Raw genomic sequence first — 11338 nt, forward strand, 5'->3', positions numbered from 1 at the left:
TCCCATGTTTGGTAGGTAGAGGGACTGAGTTTAGTGGGATAAACCCGGACTCGCTCAGACAAAGTCCTTCGCTAAGAGTTCTTAGCGAGGACCCCCAATTTTCACAGTACTACTAAGCCCAGAGAGAGAGAAATTCGTCGATCGTCTGCGAGAGAAGACGTCCTACTCCTTCGTACTTGTCATCCTCGCCGTCCTCTGCGTCCTGCTCGCCATCCTCTGCTCTTCGTCAGGTAAATTTCCAATCTGACGATTTTCTTCTTCAATTTTCTTTTGCTGATCGTGAACGACCTCGTTGAACGACTTCGATTTTTTCTGGTAAATTATTACTGGGTTATGAACGACTTCATTGTTTTGGTTTGAAAACTTTTCAATAACTGATCTGAGCAGTTGAAAATAAATTAGGGTTTCGATTTTTAGGTTCAAATTGATATTAAAGTTTGGGTTTTTACTGGAGTGGATTTGATATATATATGAATTTCATCTAATATTTGTTCTGCCATCGTTGAATTTCATCTGATAATTGATATGTATATAGTCTATGATTGTATGTGTCTGTATGTATGTATGTACTCTGTGTGTGTGGGTGTCTCATTCCATATGGGTATGCTGATTTTGCGCGCGTGTGTGTGTCCTGGAATTCAGCATATTCAAATCCTTGCAATTGGACCGGAGTTCGTTGTTCTGATTTCAAGTTAACTTCTCTAAATCTCAGTGGACTTAATTTGTCTGGCACTTTGTCTCCGAGCATTTGTAATCTTCCTTACTTAATTGAATTCAATGTGTCCAAGAACTTCTTCTCTGGTCCTTTCCGTAGTGAGCGAAGAAGGTGGGTTTAACTAAAATGAATCATGCTCTGAAAAATATCTTGTTTATCTACTGTAAGTTGGAACTAATGGTCCTGCGTCAATTTCCTGCATCTAATGGCTTATGTTCATGGGTTGTTTGTCTTCTTGATTGATAAATCATATTGCAATATATATGTGAAGCCAATGAATTATGGGGCTTAATTGCAAGCAATAATCTTACTGTTGCCTCCATATCCTGTTTTGATCTGGGTCCAGATTTTCGTTTGGGAGATGCATCCTTATCTTTATTTGTTTGAGTATTCGTCTACTGTGATCATTGGAGTTTGTATATATAAAAGAAGGAGCTCCATGGCAAAAATGAATACAAATAGAGCAACCTCAAAAGCTGTAAATTGATTGCTCAAAGGCTAATTTTTTTGTTAATTAGTTAGATATCCTGTACAAATAGAAAATAGAATGAGCGACTTGTTTCTTTTCCGACTTGTGATAGCTACATATTTGAATGCCTTTATTGTTTGATTATGTTTAAAATATCTTTGTTCAACCTCTACTTCTTGATTCAACATATTAAAAAGACCAAAAAAAAAAAAAAAAAACTATAATCCTTAATTCAAACTGAGCATACGAGTATTCTTGTTTGATCTCTAATACTTGTTTCCATTTAGTTCCTCTTGCAAGCTTGTTGGGTTTTTAGTATCAAAACTTATAGAAGTAATCAAAACTGAGCACAAATAGGATTTGTTAAGTAATGAAGTTACCTAAAATTCAAGCATTTGTAATGCTTAATAAGCTTGTTTCTGGCACTTGGTAACTTATATAAATCAAGTAATGAAGTTACCTAAAATTCAGTTATATAAATCAAGTAATGAAGTTACCTAAAATTCAGTTAAGTAAGGGTTTGGCAAATTGTCATTATCTCGAGATTCTAGACTTGTGCACAAATAGGTTTCATGGAGAAATGTTGACCACTTTCTGCAAAATGACCAACCTTAGAAAGCTTTACCTCTGTGAGCATTATGTGTTTGGTGAAATGCCTGAGGAGATGGGGAATTTAGCTTCACTTGAAGAGCTTTTCATTTACAGTAATAATCTTACTGGTGTCATTCCCACATTGATTAGTAAGTTGATTTGTGTTGATTTGACTGTGAAGTTTGAAAGAAATGCCGGTTGGTGAAGAACCTTGGGTGGGGATTTGTGTTGATTTGACTGTGAATTTCATAATCTAAGTTCAGTTTTTTCAGATTGTGTTCAATTTGACCCTACACGCAGTTCGTGCCTTTGATTTTGGTGTCAAATTATAATGCTCAATTGAAAGATTGATATTTTTATACACATTGGATGTAATTATGTAGTTATTTTCACCATGTATGTCGAATTTTTACTAGATTCTTTGTACTTCTATTTATTCAGTACGATTGGTGGTTGTGATCTTTTGGGCAAGGAATTTATACACAGAAGGCAAGTCCATTGAAATGCTCGATACATCAGTAGGAGACTCCAGTAATCCACATGAAGTTTTGCGGTCAATCCATGTGGGTCTTTTATGTGTGCAACGAAATCCGGCAGATAGGCCAAGCATGCCAGCTGCAGTTCTGATGCTGAGTGGTGTGGATTGCCTGAACTTGAAAAACCTGGTTTTTACAGTGAAAGGGATCTAGATGACAACAAAGTCGATCCTTGTGCAAACAAGGTTACAACTTTTTTAGCTGATGATGACACTTTTACCCTAGGCTCGATAGTTGATATTTCATGTTGCTGTTTATTTCATCATAACTTGATCTGATGTCTATTGAAATGAGTCAAGTCAATCAGATATTTCTTGAGTAATCTTGCTTATACATTTTCTTGCTTTACATATGCTTTGCTCTGATATCAGTGGTGACTCGATTGGAGAGGAATTCAATTTGATTAGATGATACATTAGAATTTCTGTGATTTGGATTCAACAGATTGTTCACTGTATTTTCTAATGTTTGTTGCAGTATGGGATGAACTAATGGTTTTTTTCTTTTCAGTACAACTTAATTAAATACAGTTCAAAAAAATACCAACATGAAAGGTAATAAGGCAAACGACAAAGCAAACAAAGCTGCAAAGCACAACCAAAAAAAACAAACCAACCTTTAACTTTAATCTACAACTTTAAACCAAAGATGAATAATTAAGAAAAACATCTTGAACCATGTCGATTGTTGGGAGAACACTTTGTTATGTTGATGTTTGGAACAATACTACTCTTGAATCATGTATGTTTCTTTTGTTGGCAAGAAAATTTGGTTTTTGTATTTTTATTGAGTCTCACTCTCATCCAATATTATTAATTTTAATAATATCTTTAATAAAAAAGCAATTAAAATAGAACAATAATGTAGTCCTAGTCTGAGCAAACACCAAATTGGTGAACAGTACTATTTTCATTATCCTGCTCCTTAGTCTGATACTGCACCAAACGCTTCACTAAGCTAGTCCAGCTTAGTCTAGTCAAAGCCAATCCAACTTAGTCCCTGCAGCTAGTCCAGTCCGAGATAGTCCGGTGCAACAAACGCACCTTGATTGGGTTAAAGTTGAGGGACCATTACTTTGATTGGGTTAAAGTTGAGGGATCATTGTTCCAATTGAGTTAAAGTTGATGGATCATTTCTTCAATTGAGTTAAAGTTGAGGGACCATTGCTACAATTTTTCTCATTTAGTTTTTCATATTTGCCCCTTTATTCAGTCTCACGTGCGTAACACGTGCTCATTTTGATGGAAGTTTAACCTGAGTTGACGAAAAAGCACCACATATGCACGTTTTGATGAGTTAAGAAACCAATGTGCATAGATTTTTAGTTGAATGACCATTACTTCAATTAGATTATGGTTGAAGGATCATTGCTACAATTTCCTCTATATAAAAAATATCATGGATTTATAAATTCATTAAAATCTTTAAAATCACAATCGAATACAAAAGGGTAACTTATCATTCTTAACCTTCAACATTGTTTGGCTAATAAATATCAAATGTTGATGTGATGGCTAATGTGCCAATGTCAAATTTTCTCATCCTTCAATTCATTTGTTTTTTTTTAATAAACGATATTATTTACACTAAAGAGGTGAAGATTTTAAGTTAAGCCTCACATTGGACTAGCAATAGGGTGATTCAAATTCGTTTTTGATGAGAATCGAGCCTAAGACCTGTCACTTACAAGTGAATAGAAACACAAATTCATTTGTTTTTTTTATATTATAAATAATACTTGTAAGACCCATTTTTAAAATTTATAATTGGTACATTATTGAGATCCACCACAATAAAATAATTAAATAATTAATCCACGTAAGATGGATATATCGGTTGAAACTTCTTTCTATCTTCAAATTTAATTACGTGATATTCCAGTTATGATTTGACATATCATTTGGAGATGGTTTTATGAGTTATAGAACTTTGATTGAGGTCCTTCTACTTTTGTACGCGTCATATTATTTAACATTTATTTAAGTTTTTTACTTACTTATTTTAATAATCATTAGTTAGTATTTAACATAGGGTGCGAAATTTTAGTAGTCTTGATTTGCACCATAAAACTGTCCTTTTGTCTCACTTTATGCCATGAAATTGTTTGTCGCACTTTATCTTATGAAACTGCTTTTTTGTCTTATTTAGTCTCAGTTCATCCCATTTTCATTCATCTTGTCAAATAAACATTAAATTAAACAATAGTATGGACCTTTTATTTTTAACACAATTTTTTGCCTCCAATTTGTTTGGTAAAACAATCTCAAATTCCATTTTCGATGACTATAATTCAAACTCCCGTCTATCTCTCTTGAAGATTGATGCAGAGCTGTTGTAGAGCAGTTGGATTCAATGAGTGGCTTGAATTAGATTTTAAAATACAACCTATTATTTGCATTTGAAACCCAAACCATTATTTGCTTTTGAAACCCAAACAATTATTTGCTTTTACCAACGGCTGCAGCTACAACTCTACACTAATCCGCAAGAGAGACGGGGGGTTTGAATTAGAGTTTTCGATGAAATTGGGATTACCTTTTTTTATTTTTTTTTATTTTTTATTTTTTTTGTTCAAGGTTCATTTCATTACCAACAAGTAAGTTTACAAAAAATGAGGCCAAAAATAAAACAAAAGAAATTGGAGCCCAGAAAAAAGAAAAAGACAAGAAACCCTAGCAACTTCTTCAATCTTCCTGCAACCGCCGCGGCCAGAAGCGGGTGAACCAAAGAGGAGACCGAAGCCTCAACAAGTGATATGTAGAAAATGGTATTGTAGCATCCAACCGGAACTAGCAATAGGCGTCATCTTCAAGCGATCAAAGGATAAGTCAAACATGACTCTTGAACGATCCGACCCACCACTGTAGACGTGAAATCCACAAATGTGAGAAGGAAGAGGGGCACCAACATCAAATGAAAACAACAAGACATCAAAAGTAGTAAACCCAAAAGTAAAAACATACGAAAAAACCTTAGTCCCCATTAAGTAGAACCAGCCCAACGCCGCATGTCTCCGGCCATCACCCATCGGAATAGCTGCCATGGAGCAACCAAAACCAAAGTGGATCTGCAAATACCAAGGCACAACAAAATCAACCCAAAAATGGCAAGCACACCCTAAGCCAAAATCAAATCTTAAAGTACAACAATCGAAATTCCAAATTAGGTCCAAAACTTTAAGATCTAATTTTTGGGTAAGGAAGAAGGAAGATAGTGCAGAAGAAAATGGTTGAAATTGATTGATGTGTAGGTTGGTGATGGAGAAATGGAAGGGGTGGGGTTGAGGGAAAGGGGCTGCAAGATGGGGACTATGGTATGAAAAGAAGGCAGAAGGTAAAAAGAAAAATTCCAAGCCGCCGACTCTCAAAATGGCAATCGGATGGAGAAGTAGAAGGGTCGGAGGGAATAGCTCTCGCAGAGAGAAATCAATTAAGAAATTGGGGTTACTTTAGTATGCAAGTTGAAGGCAAAGAGTTGTATAAAAAATAAAATGTCGTTCTTTAATTTAACATATATTTGATGGAATGGAAAATGGGATGAATTGAAACTAAATGCGACAAAAATGACAGTTTCATGGGACAAAATAGACGAAACCAGTTTCAAAAGATGAAGCGAGAGTAAATGATAGTTTCACGAGTCAAATAAACTAATTAACCTATTCCAATTTGATTTCAAAATCAATCAACTCTTTTTTTTTTTCGGTATTCAACTCTCTCTATCTCCCATCTCCTTCTCTCGAGGAGGAATTGGATTGAGGATGAATTGAAATGAGGTGGAATCAGAATCGGTTTCCTGTTGAAGTTGTTTACTAAAACTGTCTAGAATCAGAGTAGAAATGATGTTGAGTCTATATAAGTTGTTTACTAATTCATTTCAATCGGAATGAAAACTCTGTTGATTACTATATTGCTCTTACATAAATAAATTATCTTCACACCAATTAATTTAATTAAATTCTTAATTAAATTTATATAATAAAATTCATCTATATAAAAACATATAAATAGGTTTTATTTATTTATTAAAAGATGACATGAATGATGTTGAATCCATATAAATTGTTTACTAATTCACTTCAATCGGAATGAAAACTAGGTTGATTACTAAATTTCCCTTACATAAATAAATTATTTTCATACTAATTAATTGAATTAAATTTATATAATAAAATTCATCTATATAAAAATATATAAATAGGTTTTATTTATTTATTAAAAGATGGCATAATGAGAGACACACCCCGATCGAGACCAGGGCGTGCTGGCCGTCACGTGGAAGTGACGAAGCCATGTGCACAGTGCAGAAGCTAATAAAATAATAGTGGAAATAGTGATACGAATAAATAAAAACTGATTTTACAATAAGTAATAATAAGTGCGACTCCTAGTCCAGAGCATAAGCCTAAAACAGTCCAAATAAAAGTGATACGACAACAGTGCACCCGAAGGTGGCCCTACGCTGGTGAATATCTGTCAGAAATGCCGGGAAGCCCTCTGGGAAAACTACCGAACTTGCTACTCAACTAGAACCTGGAGGGGCGCAAAACAAAAGCGTGAGTGGGCAAAAACAAAGCTTTTCGAAAACCATTTAACAAATACGTTCTAACCCCTCGCCGTAAAACTTGTATATTTCCCAGAAAATAGATATACGTATAATATATATACCAATCATACTCAAGAATATGCCATGCCAAAACCTCATAATGAAATGTAAGTGCTCAGGTATAAATCATATCAATAACGTATAATCTGGCAGCCGGAGTCACCTAAAGTGACCTGTACGGCTGCATCTAGAGCTCAAGTCTCAATCTCACTATTTGGACCTGCACACGAGTCGGAACCACCTAAAGTGGTCTGTACGACAGGCCTCGGTGTAATATATATATACGCTCTAGTGCTACGATCACGTGAAGGCTGGGCGAATAATCGTGGGTCACCTACGAGTCGGAACCACCTATAGTGGTCTGTACGACATGACTGTGCACCTAACTTGGATCCAAGCTGAGCGTGTGGTGCGGGAGGTGAACATCACGTGAAGGACTGTGCCCTACTTTGGGCGGGAGTACTAACACCGGGGGTGCAGGTTATGAGCTCTCTAAGCATCTCGAAACACTACTGAATGTAAACATGAATAACACTTACCTAGCACTTACCTGTGCGTCCACATCACCAAATATGCATATAAATATGAATGCAACTAACCAAGCATAATCAACGGCAATATAAAATGCATGGCGTATAAACTAATAAATATTTCAATCAATTTCTGGGAAAATATAAGTATATAGGTATATACGGAAAACCAAAAGCCCACTCACTGGTATGTGGAAGGGTCGTAGCCCCCCTGCCTCGAGTGACCACGTTCGTCCTCGGGATAGGTATCACCTATATGCGAAACAACTACAAAAACGTCAATTTTAAAAGCACATAACCAACCTTTAGAAATAACTTCTCATACAATGCTCAAATGGGGTATATGAATATACCAACGTGATCTACTCAACCTCAGGAACATCCCCATATTTTTAAAATAATTTTTCATAGTCGCACGCGCCCCCACGTGCAGGCACGTGCCTGGCACGCTGACGGCGTCAGTTGACGCCGTTAGGAATATTCCGTTATTCCTAACGGATTCCGTTAACGGCGTCAGGAATATTCCGTCGCCTTCTCCGGCGAGCCTCCAGCGCCGGAAAACCGGGAAATTTTTAAACTTTGATATCTTCTTCGTTTTTCAACCAAATTTCACAAAATTGGTACCAAAATGAAGCTTAGAACTAGAGGAACACAATCATACTACTTTCAAGTGCTAAAAACCACAAAATCTCACCTGCAAAATCACCCCAATTCCGGCCAACCTCGAAACTCGCGATCCCGACGTCCAAAACCTTCAAACGAACCACCCCGAGCCTCCTAGGGACCTCACCAAGCTTCCTACAAGCTTGAAATTCCCTAAAACGTGAGAAATCACGTGTGCATGAACAATACTCGAAATCAGACATCGTGGATTCGACATGAAAACGAAGGTGTTCTTACCTGAAAATGGTATGGTTGGACTCCTACAAGCCTCACGAGCTCGAATGTGTGCTTGGTTTCTTCGATCTGTGAAGGTTTGATGGGTGTGTGGGTGTGTCCGTACGTTTCAAAGGGAAAAAGGAAGGAAATGGGGACTCGGGACAGTGCAGGAACCAGGAGGAAAGCTAGGGGTGTGTGGGAAGGTGTGTGTGGGCTACAACATGCCAACAAAACACAAAAACAACCAATAAACGTAAAGAAATCGAACTAGGGGCAAAATCGTCATTTCACGCATACGTTTTTAAATTTCTCGGGACGGGCTGTCACAACGAGTGCCAAATGAAGGGCAATGTTGGGATAATTAGAAACAAGTGAGGGCATAATTGGTAAATAAAATCCATTCCGGATTCCTCAAGTCACAAGGAATTGAAATACCACCCTTTTGTAGGGAGTCCAATTCCTCCAAAATTAGGAGTTGGATTCCTTAATGCGTGTGGACCCCACATGTCTTTTGATTCCCCAAGATTACGTAAACAAAGGTGTATGCCGTAATCAGAATCCAATTCCGTAAATTGATTCCGATTACGGGTACGTAAACGTGCCATAAATCATTTCAAAGTCTGGTAGCAGACAAATAAACTTCACAGCCATTTAAAGGAGGTGGATTGTCTGCCCTCCCATTTCCATACTCTTCCCATGTCTTTTTGTTTGTGTAGTCACGGTTAAGCCACGTTAACATTTTATATTCCTATTACTTTTTGTTTTATTATTTTTATAAAAAATTAATATAAAATGTTGACGTGACTTAACTGTAACCACGCATCACAAGAGGGCATGAAGAGAATATGAAAATGGGACCGCAGACAATCCACCTCTCCATTTAAATGCCTTAAATTTTTCGTTTTCTTTTTGGTAAGAACATCCACTAACTAATCTTTTTCTTTTTCTTTTTATATTGTTCAATCAAATATTTTGACCATTTTTTCTATATTTTTAGTTGGCTTTTTTTAAGGTAATAAAACATTGGGTAAATTACAAAAAACTACTTCAACTATTGGGCCAATCACAGTTTCATACTTCATGTTTAAAACATTTCAATGTCATACCTCAACTTATAAATTTGTTGCAATGTCAGACCTCTGTTAACTTTTCCGTCAAATTGACTGTTAAATGTTGACGTGGTTTGAGGCGCGGCCCACTTCCTATTAAAAAAAATAATTAAATATTACAACAACAACAAAGCCTTTTACTACTAAGTGGGGTTGGCTATTCTGTATCATATCCTCCATTAGATCCAAGTACTCTAAGTCTTTTCTTAGAGTCTTTTCCAAAGTCTTCCTAGGTATTTCTCTATCCCTTTGGCCATGGAACTCTGTCCCGTAGTCGCATCTTCTAACCGGAGCGTCAGTAGGCCTTTGTTGCACATGTCCAAACCACCGTAACTGATTTTCTCCCATCTTTCCTTGAATTTCGGCTACTCCTACTTTACCTCGTATATCTTCATTCCTAATCTTATCCTTTCTCGTGTGCCCACACATCCAACGACGCATCCTCATCTCCACTACACCCATTTTATGTACGTGTTGATGCTTCACCGCTCAACATTCAGTGCCATATAGCATCGCCGGCCTTATTGTCGTCCTATAAAATTTTCCCTTGAGCTTCAGTGGCATACGACGGTCACACAACACACCAGATGCACTCTTCCACTTCATTCATCCAGCTTGTATTTTATGGTTGAGGTCTCTATCTAAATCTCTGTTCTTTTGCAAGATAGATCCTAGGTAGCGAAATTGGTCACTCTTTGGTACTTCCTAATCTCCGATCCTCACCCCTAACTCATTTGTGCCTCCATTTGCACTGAACTTGCACTTCGTATATTCTGTCTTTGATTGACTTAGGCGAAGACCTTTAGATTCCAACACTTCTCTCCAAAGGTTAAGCTTCGCATTTACCCTTTCCTGAGTTTCATCTATTAATATTATATCGTCTGCGAAAAGCATACACCAAGGAATATCATCTTGAATATGTCTCGTTAGCTTATCCATTACCAATGCAAAAAGGTAAGGACTTAAAGATGAGTCTTGGTGTAACCCTACAGTTATGAGGAAGCTTTCGGTTTGTCCTTCATGAGTTCTTACAACAGCCTTGCAGATCATCTCCGTCACCGCCTCTGCCACCACTATTGCAATAACGCGAACCGACGCCAATCCTTTTTTTGCGCCCTCACTGTATCGTGATCTCTGAAACCGTAGATCGTCCCCCGACAACTCCACGTACATCGACCCGTATCAAGAGCCCTGTCAAGAGCTCTGACAACTCGAGCTCGTACTCTCTCTTATGATCTCCGTCTTCTTCCTCCGAGTACCTCAGAATCACTGTGTAAAATTTATGGGATTTTGACTTGGGCAATCTCGCCCTTGAGGATAGTGAGGGTGCAACAGTAGGGATTATAGGGGAATATGGTAGAGGAGGAGGAGAAGGATGAAGAAGAGGGGGAGGGAAAGAGAAAGGGGGATGAGGAAGAAGACAAGAGTTGGAGGACACAAGTGTGAAGGAAGGTTAGGGGTGAGGGACACGAGTGGATAGAGAAGAAGCAGGGATGGGTTTGTAAGAGTGGGTCCCTCATTTAAAAAAATTATTAAATGATTTTACTTTTTACTTTTTAATATTTAATTAATTTTTTAATAGGAATTGGGCTTCGCCTCAAGCCACGTCAGCATTTAACGGTCAATTTGATAGAAAAGTTAACGGAGGTTTGACATTACAACAAATTTATAAGTTGAGGTATGACATTGAAATGTTTTAAACATGAGGTATGAAACTGTGATTGGCCCAATAGTTGAGGTAGTTTTTTTGTAATTCACCCTAAAACATTTATTGACTAAAAGTTGTTTCTTGTAATTTTAATGTGCTATTTTAAGTTTTATAAAATGTCAAGCTGTTGACCTTAAAAACTACCAATCCTATGTGGTGCGCATGCCGAGTAATTAATAAACTAACTACGTCCTTTGGT

At 37.1% G+C, this 11338-nt stretch overlaps 1 long non-coding RNA gene across 1 annotated transcript; it reads right to left on the reverse strand.

Annotated features, from left to right (window-relative positions):
* Nucleotides 1-4524: 4524 nt before the first annotated feature.
* On the reverse strand, nt 4525-5913 carry LOC148690753 (uncharacterized). The gene is made up of 2 exons (XR_015956551.1): nt 5283-5913; nt 4525-5172 (listed from the first exon to the last, which is right to left on the reverse strand). It is a non-coding gene; the product is annotated as an uncharacterized LOC148690753 (long non-coding RNA).
* Nucleotides 5914-11338: the final 5425 nt, after the last annotated feature.

This window comes from Pyrus communis, chromosome 15, assembly GCF_041283825.1.
Source record: "Pyrus communis isolate YQ-2024b chromosome 15, ASM4128382v1, whole genome shotgun sequence".
In the NCBI taxonomy this organism is placed as follows: Eukaryota; Viridiplantae; Streptophyta; class Magnoliopsida; order Rosales; family Rosaceae; genus Pyrus; species Pyrus communis.